Source organism: Camelus ferus, chromosome 6 (genome assembly GCF_009834535.1).
Source record: "Camelus ferus isolate YT-003-E chromosome 6, BCGSAC_Cfer_1.0, whole genome shotgun sequence".
In the NCBI taxonomy this organism is placed as follows: domain Eukaryota; kingdom Metazoa; phylum Chordata; class Mammalia; order Artiodactyla; family Camelidae; genus Camelus; species Camelus ferus.
The window spans coordinates 44286726-44299727 of NC_045701.1; the positions used below are offsets into that span (position 1 = coordinate 44286726).

The window sequence follows — 13002 nt, forward strand, 5'->3', positions numbered from 1 at the left end:
ACAGTTAGCGGTTCAGAGATGGGCACTGCGACACCTGCCGGGGGCTCTTCACAGCTACACCAGACATATAAACTCACTTCCGAATGTCACCTCAATGCTAGTCTACTCGCAAGGTGATGGGAGAGCAAACAGTTCGACTGTAGCGTTAGACATGCTTCCTCTGCAATAGATGTTGCAGCAGTCCAGCATAGCAACACAGCTCAGGGGCAAGCAAGCAAGATCCGTATCATAGGTGAGGAAAACATGCCCTATAGGAGCCAATATCTTTTGTTAAAAAAAAAAAAAATCCATAGGCTTAGATTCCAGGGTCTCTGGAGGGAAATACCAGTTATAAGAGTCACTGAACTCAGGGGAGCCCAAAGCAGGGCAACCTCACCCACTTGTTAGTTGATTTATAGTTCCTCCAAGTCCAGGTGCAATTTGCTAATCAAACAGCATGTTTATTTATAAGAAATGTTGTCTAACAATATAGTTGACTTTTGACTTCTATCAGATATCCAGGAGAAGAGAGCTAGACAGTTGACCCAAGATTAGATGCTCAATTCAGCAGAGATGGTTTTGTTAACCCTTTATCTATGGGCACTAAATTCTGGGACTATAAAAGAAAAATGTATCAGGAAATCAGGCTCTATCTTTGCTGCTGCTAGACTTTGATCTGAAAGATTGTATCGCAGGGTATTTCTACAGCCACATGACTGCCACCAGGGAAGGACCTAATCCAAACAAAAACAGCTTGGCAAGAGGGAAAAAAAATCTGGTCCCAGTGGTTTTAATAAGCTAGGGCTAAAATCTACTTTACTCCAGGCTTTTTCAGTCATTTAAGTCAACAATTTCACTTTGGGCCTACGCCACTGTGTTGGGCAAATGAAATTCAATAAGTGGTAAATGAATAAATCCACGTTGCTGATCATTCCTGTTTCTTTCTTTTTGATTGATGAAAGAGGACAGATTTTTTTTTTACGAATAAAAAAATGACATCTGGAAAAACAGTGATGCTTACTGAGTGGCAAATATATGTCTGTTTTATCTAATCATATACTAATATTTAATAGAAAAACAGTAACGCTGAATAAAAATCACAAGAGCTAGAAAGTGTCAGCTGAATGGTAGTATTAGAGCCGGGTGCCGATTGGCAGATTAAATTGATTCACTCTTTGCTTTATTCAAGAGTGACTTGAATACTATGTCCAGAAGACAAAAGCCTTTTGGCTTTTAGAACATAGAAATGACGAGGTTAAACTAATCTTATAAAATGCTCATCTGAGGAGAAGGGGAGACCCAGTGCTTAGTCTTGAATTTGTGAATGGCTAAATAAGGGCAGAGCTGTGTGCTCTCACCACCCCCCACCAAGCTGTTAAAAAGTCATACCTACAAAGCTCTTGGCATCAGGGCTGCTGTGTGGCCCAATTCCATGGGTGGCTTTCCCGCCACGTCTCTCTGCACTTCCCCTCCTGGAATTCTGTTGTGTGGTGGCTCTACCTGGCACAGACCCTGCTCACCCATGGTATCTACTAATTAGCATAACTGTTACTTTGGACAAGTACAAATCATGGGATAGAATCAGAAAGCAATTGTCTTATTCTGGCCAGGGTGCTATAATAGACCAGGTGGCTTATAAGTAACATTTATTTCTCAGAGTTCTGGAGGATGAGAAGCACGTGATCAAGGTGCTGGCAAATTTGGTGTTTGGTGAGAAATGGCTTCCTGGTTCATAAATGGCTGTCTTTTCAGCATGTCCTCCCATGGGAGAAAGGGCAAAGCATCTTTCCGGGGCTGCTTTTATAAGGGCACTAGTCCCATCCATGAAGGCTCCACTCTCATGACCTAATTACATCTCAGGTGCTCCACCTCCTGATGCCATTGCACTGGAAGTTAGCTTTCCAATGTGGAAATTCAGGGGAATAAGGGACACAGCCTATAGGAGCAGTTTTAATTTTGTCTTCCTTAGTCCTTTAAAACTCATTCAGTGGAAATGTTTCTTTTCCTTCAACTGTCCAAAAAGTCAGGAATTTTTCTGATTATGCATATATTATACAAATTACTGGTCCAGAAATTAAGTTGCCTAATACCATATGATTGTCAAAACTTCAAACTTGATTCAAAGTGAGAAATTCTGTCCCTGAGCTTGAACTTTCTGTGGGCTAATGCATGTAGTTCGAAAGAGAGTGTGTTGACATTTGATCTCATTCCATGCCGTGTGTGCTTTGCTCTCCATACTCATAACCATGATTTCTGAATCCTCTGGAATTAGAGAGTGGTGGAGGGTATAGTGAAGATGTGGAAAAGGGAAGGGCAGGGAAGGTTTTCCCTTACTGGTGCTACAAAAACTGCCCTCATGTTCTCTGGAGCTTGGTGAATGCTTAAGCATGACTCTCTTGGTGGGACTTAATTGTGGCTTCTTTAGAGACTCTCCATCTTCTGGAGACTTCTTATCTAGAGTTACCTCAACAAGAAAAGGTGCCCCTTTATTGTACCTTGTCTTTTAGAGCTTCTTTAGTCCCTGAGAATTCAACCATTCACATTTAGCTACTCTCTGCCGAGGACTCATCATCTTTGTAGCCCACCCTCTCAGACAAGACCTAAAATGATCCCACTCCAATGTTCTCTTGCATGTACGTGGCTCCCAGAAAATCCTCTAGAGTCTTTTGTTCTGATGCATTCTAGGGGTGGGGGCAGGATAAATCACCAAATTGCTGTCTTACTTTTGCTCTGCCATCGGTGCTTCTGGCTTTAGGTTTCTCAAGTGTCAGTCAGTCGCTGAGACATTCAGTCTTTTCTCACTCTGAGATAGCAGTTATTGGGACTTTTGAGTAGTTCTGTTGAAGCTTTTTCACTAGATCTAAGGCAAGGAAAGACAAATGTTCCCTTACCTTTTAGAAAGGTTGGGGTGCACAGGATCCAAATAGCTCTATTAAGAAATTTTTTGGAAATTCTTCACTCTTGACCTATTTATACCCTGAATGTGGATAAGAGATTTAAGATCTTGATCCAACTCTTCACATATGCATACACAACAACTAGCTGATAAAGATGTACCACCAGTGCTCTAATACATTCGACATCATCCTCCTGGGTGTCTGCAATCTACCCCTATGTCTGCCTGGCCATAGACTCTAGGCTATGTTTTTTGCTATTAATTCTATTCTGCAGTTCTAGAGTTATTGTTGGTATGGGTTATAATGGGCTTAGATTCCTGGTTCTCCTTCAAGGATTTGGCTCAGAAGTTCCCTACCTACAGCCACCTAGGGTAGGTTAATATTTCTGGCTCAGTCCAGATTCTAAATCCTACTTGGTCCCCAAAGAGGAAGGTGTTTAGATGGAGGTGCTTGAAATCACATCGAAAAAGACAAATTAAAAGAAATGGACATATTTAGCAAGATGGAAAGAAAACTAAATATAGATAAGATTGTTGTCCTCAAATCTTTGAAGGTCTGATGAGAAAAAAATAAGTTCATTTTCCCCCACCCCCTACCTTTGGGGGAGTGCTCCAAAGTATAAAACTAGGATTACTGGATAGAAGATTTGGGAAACACATTTTGTTTTGGTCATCAGAACCAGCTAAAAAGTGAATAGGCTGTAATTGAGAAGTAGTAAGCGAATTCATTGCAGATATTTTAAAGTTAGACATTTGGTGAGGATTAATAGGATGGTTGGATTAAATTTTCAAGTTCCTTCTATTTCTGAGATTTTATGAATCTATGAAACATATTCTTTTGAGTATCATCTTATAGGAAATTGCTCAGGCATATTGCTGGCTGATATAACATTCTTATTTCTTCAACTCCTAGTTAAGGATTGGTAGAACACTGGCAGAATGCAGTTAGAGAACCACAAAGGTGAAGAGTTAAGGTATGAGATGGGAGAGTTATAAAACAAGTCAATAAACAAGCCTGAAGATTAAAAATGGCTATGAGTAGATGATTTCTCACCTTAAGAGTGTGATGAGGTGGGCAGATCAAAAAACAAAAGCCAAATAAACATGTAAACCTTAGGAAAAAAATATTAGATGAGTAAATTTCTCACCTTAGAGCTATGGGACAGGTATCTGAGATACTGTTAATAGAATCTGATGACTTTCACTAAAAGAGATCAGGTTGGTATCTCTTCTAATTTTTACTTTATTTCGGTAAACCAAGGTCACCTTTTCCGCTAAAATACAGAGTGGAGTTTCTATTATTAACTGTCCCATAAAATTTTGATAGCAACAATGGTAAGAAATTCTGTTTTTACCCAAAGAGCTCCAGGCTAATCAGATTCTAGGGAATGCTGTCCTAACTTTGTCTTGGTAATCAAGATGCAGTCACTGAATTGCTTAAGTAGATGAAAAACAGCTTATTTTCTTTGCCTTCCTAGTAGTAGTCCCAGGTCAATTTTTTTTTTGAAGCTTCATTAACTGATTTTACACTGTTACAGTTACTTGACACAGAGTTGGTGTACAACTGCTTATTTAACAGCACAATGCAGTTGAGCAATATGCGTTTTAAAAAAAATAATTTTTCAGGATAAATGTTCTTGATTTTTTTTTTTTTAATCAGTGTATTTTCGTGACTACAAATGACATCTCCTTTCCTGTTAAGCAAGTTGTGCTTTCTATTCTAAATACCACTTTATGGGAATTTCTTTCTTTTCTCCTCTTGTTTTAAAGGATAGTTTCTTCCTAATCTGCTGAGCTTGGAATTTCATAGTTTGTATGTACCTCAGCACAATTTTTCTAGGCATAGCTAATTAGTAAATTCGTGGTTGGGCTTTCTAATCCTGGTATTTTACAAGAGGATGCATTTCATTAACAGGATATCCTCAAGCATGGTACTTAAAGAACCTGCCAAATGATAAATTGGAGAATCAAGTGATAACTAACAGGTCAACTTTTGGGCCAGAGCATTATATTATGATTCCTCCTGGACTTCATCGGCAGTGGGAAGACACTTTGGGCAAGCACACTGGGTCACTGAGATTTTTCTCAGTAGAGGAAGGTAGACGTTCCTTCTCTTGAGCTCTGCAGATAGGCCAGAAGGCTGGATGTGAGCTGTTCCTGCGCCTTCATCCAAAGTGGTATTGATTAGAGTGGCAGCAGTGTACCACGTGGGTTCATGGTAAACACCCCCAAAACATGTAAATCTCAGATGACTATGATAAAAATTAGGTTAATTTACATGTCATTACATTTACATTTGAAAGATATGTTGAAGGATAAAAGCTAGGCATAAACAGGGATAAATTCTTCTACTAGTTGAAAGTTGTTTTTGGTGCTAGCCCTACTCATTTTTTCCAAAAGTCCTCAGAGTAATTAAATAATAACCTCTCCTGAACAGGCGGAGATCTCTGTTGCATTAGGATTTTTGGGTACGTGGAGGCTGTATTTCATTTGCCTTTCCAGTCCCTTGGGAGGGAGGGAGTGAGCTTGCATGCATAGGCTTTGAAATGAACCCCGGGTTGATGACTAAAGAGCTGCTTCTGTGGTGGATCTAGGCTGGAATGTAGGAGAAAGCCCAAATGCCTCCCAAAGGTGGAGTCAGTGGACGTAGCTGTGGGGTTAGATGAAATTCCCCAGTGCAAATAAATGTTAATCCGGAACCTGACTTAGAGTATTGTATCTTCAGTTATCATAATTTTGGTTATTTTTGGATTTTACAAGGGCAGGGATTTTTTATTACATGTCTTATTACTCCAAGCGCCCACCACATACCTCTTGAATAGAACTGAATATAGCCAGGACTATCTTCCTAGATAATATTTTCATCCATTAGAGAAATGCTTTAATGAACTTTTGTTTCGGAGACAAAGAATTCGGTGGGCTTGTACTATGCTTACTTCAGGTGTGTGTATGTGTGTGTATTAGAAGCATGAAAAAACATAATAAAAGTGGAGAAAATGCGTGTTTAAAATTTTTCTAGAGTATGAAAACGAATATATATGTATGTGTATGTATGACTGAAGCATTATGCTGCACACCAGAAATTGGCACAACATTGTAACTAGAAGCATAGTCAGATATATATATGTCGACTGAAATAAATGCACAGCCTAAAAGTTAGAAGAGTTATGTTTTATTTGGCGGGAGGACTAGAGCCGGGATGACAGCCTCTCAGATTGCTCTGAGGGACCGCTCCGAAGAGGTAGAGGAGGAGCTAGGATATACAGGATCTTTACAACGAAGACCAGGTAGTTGGAACAATAAAGATTGCTTGTTATCTAAAGAAAACCGGGCATATCAAGTTAAAGAATTTAGTGCTTTTCTATGTGTGGGAGGAAGCAAAATTTGGGCTCACTGAATTCATTCCTTTGACAAGCACCTAGCTATCTAGGGCCAGTATCCTGTCCTTTCTTATTCTGAGTCCGCTCAGAGGGCACCATTGTGAGTGGCTGCAGAGGCAGGGCTGCAGGCCTGTCCTCACTGTGGTGTGGCGGCAGCTGGTGATGACTTGGTTTCAGCATTCTTTGTTTACTGATATGGTTGCAGTATTTTCATTCACATGTATATAGGAATATATATTAAAAAAAATTTTTGCTAACTTGCAGATTGATAAATATACAAATACACTCTCTAGTCCAAAGTATAGAATTTGCTGCTCACTGTTTGGTTCAGAAGTCCATTATTTTAAAGGGAATTAATCTTCCAGTTTCTTACTCTCTAATACCTTCTGAAGCACTTATTCTTTGAACAAAATACCTTTTGAATATTTTCACTGAATGTTAATCCTTCTTAAAATTGGAATTTACTTTTTTTGTTAAGAGTCATTTAACTGGAATCCCTAACAAGTCATGACTTTGATGGATTTTAAATACAGGAAAAAATACTTCTCAGAGAAAGATACTACATTTCACATGATGAGACATTATTTCAGAAAGAACTTCATGAACTTTAAATTAGATATTTTTAATTATCCCTTATGTGAGTTATGGTTTATATCTAATTTGTCTGAGGATGTCTGCAGAATCAGTGAGGATAAAAGGCCCTTCTTGTTTTGACAGGTGGTTTTACAGATTCTGTCAATGCAAAGAATGCTAATATTAAGAACACTTCCCTAGAATCTATTCCTTCATAAAGGATTATGATTTAATACCAAAAAGTAGTAGAAAGAAACTGATGTGCACAATAGCTTTATCTTGTCCAATGACAGAACACGTGTAAAAGACACTTGGTGTGACAAAGGCCTGTTTTCCTCTGGGAAACATTTCCATCAATATGGGGTTAGTTGGGTAACTAGTCACCTAATATCAATATTGTGGGTGGTCTTATCAATGATCAGAAATGCAGTATGTACTGAGAGTGGCTCAGATGGCTGAGTACTAGAACCACATTCATGTCTATGGTGAAGAGATCTGTCAACTTGTGAAGACTGCCTGACAGCTGATAACAGCACAGCTCCTATTCCATCGTCCTTTCTTCGCAGCTTTCTACCAGATTTAGAACTAATTCTGCTTCGTGTTGGATGAAAGAGCATAAAACCATAGGGCTGAGAGATCTGGACTTGTTTCTCCCTGGTAGAGAAATGGCTACGTACAGCGCTTGGAGATGTTGGTGTAAAATAGTTGCATCTTCTTCCTGATGTGAGTTGAGAATCCCCGAGCATTTTAGCAGGCTTGGCTTGGGGCTGACGTACAGGAGGGAGAGAATAGGAGAGTGGGCCTGAAAGCTGATTCACAGGGAACGCTAGAAAGGATGCCTCTGGCTCCTGCAGCTAATGGATCTCAAGGGAGAAGATAAACAAAGTTTTCAAGAGAGGCAGCAGTTTTTGTTATTTAGTGTTGATGGAGCATGGGAAAGCTCTAATTTACATATTGAATACCAAGTACTGAAGGCATGGAAGAATGCAGCACAGCATAGTAAGAAGAGCCTTGTGTCATTCTAGCGTTTAGTTTGATCTTTAACTACCTTTGTGATCTCGGGAAAGTGCAGACTCTGAGTCTCAACTTCCTGGTCTGTTAAATGAGTGCTGGTCTATATCAGTGGTTTTAATGTCCTAGGGAATGTTTTAACTGTCAAAATGATTGGGGAAACTCAGTTCACATTTACTGAGTGGAAATCAGAAATACCTAATGTCCTGAAATGGGTGAATGGGTCCAGCACAGTTAAAAAAAAAAAAAAAAGTTCTGTATCCAGTAAGACTTTTATGTCTCAGGGAACGTTCATATAGGCAAACAAAGCCTAGAAACAAATTCATTTTAGGCATACAGCAAAGTATTTTCTGTATGGCTTAAAGAAATAGAGGTTCAGAGGGAGGGAAGAGAGTGGGAAGGGATAAATTGGGAGTTTGAGATCTGGAGATACTAACTAATATTTATATATATATAAAATAGATAAATAACAAGTTTATACTGCATAGCACAGGGAACCATATTCAATATCTTGTAGTAACTTATGGTGAAGAAGAGTATGAGAATGAATGTAAGTATGGTCCTATGTGACTGAAGTATTGTGCTGTACACCAGAAATTGACACAATATTGTAAACTGACTGTACTTCAATAAAAATATATTTTTTAAAAAATAGAGGCTCAAAATTTAACATATATTATACTTTACAGGAACCAGTAGGTGTATATTGGGAGAAAATTGTTTTCTTTGGGATTTTCAAAGAGTTGTTTACTATCCAGGAAATGATGTTCCAACAGCATGTTGCTCGTGGAATCGGAGTTGCTAATACTCTTATGTCAGTCTGCATTTGTAGCACTGCCAGTCACAGTGATTTATGTAGAGCTTGTGCCTGACTACTTTTCTTGTGTTTTCTAGTGTAGTTGTGCTTAACCTCTACAGTTTGAAATACAGTTTAAATTAATTTCCTTGTCATTCTCCTTTTTGATTATGGTGTGGAATTATACACACATATTTGAAATTGTGTGCAGGTTGGTTGTATTATCTTGGAATTTCAGTTTCAGGATAATAAAGGGGCCGTGATTAAACATTTGATATAAAAAGAGGCTTTTGGTCTTACAGAGTTGAGAACCACTGGATTAGATGATCTTTAAAATTGCTTTCACTATTATCAACCTGTGTCCCTAAATCTGATTATAGCACATGCTTCCTAATCGGTAGATGTCTAGGTTTACTTGTCTTATTTTAGTGGGAAAAGATAACTTCATGGAAAGGACCAAAAGAATGATGAGAGGGGAAGGGTACAGCTCAGTGGTAGAGTCTATGCTTAGTATGCACGAGGTCCTGGGCTCAATCCTTAGTAGCTGCATTAAAAATAAACAAATGAACAAACAAACCTAATTACCTCTCCCCCCAAAAGTAAATGAAAAAAAAATTTTTTTTAAATGGTGAAAAAATGACCTGGAATTGGATGAGGTGAGACAGCAGTAGAGTGTACCATCTTCTTTCCTTGAATTTTATGAGATTTAAAATTTCCCCCCAAAACACAAAAAACAAACAAAATTCCCGAGATGTGCCTATTACCTATTACTAACTAGAGTTTAGGAGAAAGTAATGTATGGTTTTGAATATTACTATTGAATATATAACTACAAAAAATCTTCAAGGTTTTTATATTTCATGAGAATTTATCATCTCATTCACACACAAGATCAGTCTTCTAGATGTATTGCTTCTAAGCTGTTAAATTGCCACTACAAGTCTGCAACTATTGTAATAGTTCTTTGAAACTTAATATAGTAATAAATATTTTTAATGCAACTTATTTTTTGAATTATGAAGAAATGACACATTATGAGTAGTTTGGATTAGAAAAGGTCATAGTTTCTCATGCTTCGTGTTTCTGTTTAAACAATCATTTTCTGGGAGGGGGTCTTCCCTTCCCTAATGGTCTTATCTAAATTAGGTGCTTCATGGCACTCTTTTCTAAAAATTTTTTTATTTTGAACTAATTCTAGACTTACAGTTGCACAGATAGAACAAGATTTTTCAGTTGCCCTTCACCAAACCTCTCCTAATATTAGCATTGTATATAACCATGGTACATTAATTAAAATAAGAAATTAATATTGATATGCTAATAAACTATAGACTGTATTTCACGTTTCTCCACTAGTGTTTATTTTGTTCCAGTATGCAATCCAGAATCATATATTGCATTTAGCTGTCATAACTCTTTAGTTGCCTTTGATCTGTGACAGTTCCTGTCTTTCCGTATCTTTTCTGACCTTGACACTTTACAACAGTACTGGTTGGGTGCTTTAGTAGAATGCCCCTTGACTGGATTTCTATGTTTTCCCATAATTAGGTTGAGGTTAAGGATACTGGGGAAGAATGACACAGAAGTGAGATGTACTCAGTGCATCATATCAGGGGATACTTGATATCCATAAGTCTTGTCCCTGGGGAGTCAACCTTGATCCTGATCAGGGTGGTGCCTGCTATGTTCCTCCACTGTAAAGTTACTGTGTTTTATCTTTTAATAAGTATTTGGGGTAAGATGTTTATGCAAATATATTCCTGCTTCTCCTTAATCTTTAATCAACTAATTTTAGCTGCCTTCAGTGAATCTTGCCTGTAGCAATTTTTACTGTGGTGGTGTGGTGATTTTTAATTTCTCTTGTTTTTTTCTACATTTATTAATTGGAATTGTTCTGAAGGAATAGTTGTCCCTTGTTTTGTTTATTTGTTCAATCATTTATATCAATTTGGACTCATGGCTACTTACTTTATTCTTTGGGCTAGAATTTCTTTATTGAAGTATAGTCAGTATCAATTTCTGGTGTATAGCATAATGTCCCAGTCATGCATATACATACATATATTAATTTTCAGATTCTTTTTTATTAAAGGTTATTATGAGATATTGAATATAGTTCCCTGTGCTATACAGAAGAAATTTGGTTTTTATGTATTTTTTTACATAGTGGTTAACATTTGCAAATCTCAGACTCCCAGACTTATCCCCTCCCACCTCCTTTTCCTGGTAACCATAAGATTGTTTACTATGTCTGCAAGTCTGTTTTATAGATGAGTTCATTAATGTCCTCTATTTTCTTTCTTTCTTTTTTAGATTCCACATATGAGTGATATCATATGGTATTTTTCTTTCTCTTTCTGGGTTAGAATTTATTACTATCATTATATATATTTTTGTTCAGATTGTTTGTCTTTGGCCATTGTGAGCTTTCATGTTAGTTCTCATGCCCTTTTAACATTTTCCCCACGTTTTTTTTCTTTCCTTTAAGCATTTACCTGTATTTAAGTATCACAAGATGCTCCAGGTTCTTTTTGTACTTTTTCCTGCCCCAGCAGTACAATCAACCACTTCTTCAAGGAGCCTTATTTTAAAGGCATGTTTTTATCTACAGAACTATCATAATTTGATGCCACTCAAGAGGCATGTATTTTTTTTTTTTATCAGTAGTCACTTATCTTGAACTTGACAATTTTATTTCCTGCAGTGAAAACGTACTTGTTTTGCTTTATCCTTGCAGGAAACGTATGGATTGTTAAATGACTACCTGCCTCATTAAATATCTGGTAGTTTATACTCACCTACTACTCTCCTCCTTTAGGCAGTTAGTTTTGTTTCTGTCTTTGAGTTATTATATGGAATTGATTGCATTCATTTAATGAGCACCAATATTCTAGGCACTGGAAATAACAGAAATACATGCCACAGAAAGGTCTCTGTTCTCTTGGAACTTCCATTAAAGTAAATGGCTTTCTTGAAACCAAAACCAAAACTCGTTTTCTGGAAAGTGCACATATGATTGTATTTTTTCAGCTCTTCTGAAAGTACCAGAATTTTTGTGTCAATGAAAGCTCCTAAAAAGACCATTGGGGAAAAAAATGCTTGTTTACATCTTAAAAACAGAGCTGACATGGGAAGTACTGTTACGTCTAAATGCTAACGTAAATATCACCCTTTTAAAACTAAGTCTTCCTGGCTGCCTCCTAGTGCTCTTCCGAATGTCCACACCCAGGCCTGTCTTCCCCAGGTGCATCGGTGAGATGCTAACGTGGGCTTCACCAGATTCATAGGATTTGGCTGGAGACCTAGCTACGCTGTCTGTTAGCTATGTGACTTGAGATCACTTAGTTTTTTTGATTCTCTATTTGCATATTTCCAAATGTAAACCTAATTCACATACTAGTTATGGGGATTAATGAGATAAAATTCATAAAGATATTCCGTAGAGGAACAAACATTAACCTTAGTAAAATCTCTATGATTGATATGTAAGTCTTTTAGGAAGTAGCTCTAATAGAAAGGTTATGGGAAATAGGTAGGTTCTTTTAGGATTTCCCAATTCATGACATGTGGTTGAGTCCATCTCTACCCAAAGCTGATCCTGATGTGCCTTCAGTTATACCTCTGAGGCTTTGTAATAATGAACCAGGAATCATGTAATACTGCTTTTTCTAAGTCTTCACTACCATTAATGTCTGGCTAATGATATTTTACTAAGTAAGTGTTGAATGAAGGCTCATCTTTGCACAAAGTAATTTGTATTTCCATAACCATAAAGTGTATGTAGGAGTGTATATGAATACATAAGGGGGGCAGTAGGAATAAAGGGTGACCTCTGTCCCCCCCAAACTTCCAAAGGAGGAAAAAATGAACTGAGATTTACTATACCTGTCACAAATACAGGAAATTAACAAGTTGTAAAAATCCATTTTCATTATGTCATGCTTGTGCATCTCATTGTATGTAATTGTGTTTTTTTCTGTTTTGTAGTTTTGAAGAAATTACTTATGTTTGTTAAACATTTATATTCCAGGATATAATGTATTCAGATTATTTAGTTGTTCAGAAGAGTATCTTGATATATATTACAAATACATGGATGTCCTTTTTCACTTTTTGCTAATTATCTGTGGATTTTATAATCATTTCCGTGTACCCTCATTAATCTGAGCAATGAAATTATAGACTTGCATTGATAAAACAAGTTCTTTATTAAGCCACAAAATTATTTTTACTTAGTGAAAAAGTGCATCCACTCCTAGTTCATATTGGTTCAATAAACAAATTAGAAAGGCAGCAATAAGCAAATGGGAAAGTAGTTGAAACAAAGCCACGTGATTATAATTTGCTTTTTTAATTCTAAAGTGTTC

The 13002-nt window shown here is 37.2% G+C and overlaps 2 long non-coding RNA genes across 12 annotated transcripts in view; one reads left to right on the plus strand and one right to left on the minus strand.

Annotated features, from left to right (window-relative positions):
• Positions 1-13002, plus strand: part of LOC116664242 — a 546043-nt gene that overhangs the window by 266583 nt on the left and 266458 nt on the right. The window lies entirely within an intron of this gene.
• LOC116664244 overlaps positions 7904-13002 on the minus strand; it is a 28324-nt gene continuing 23225 nt past the window's right edge. The window contains exon 4 of the long non-coding RNA XR_004320662.1: positions 7904-8463. This is a non-coding gene — a long non-coding RNA (uncharacterized LOC116664244). The remainder of the gene's footprint in view (positions 8464-13002) is intronic.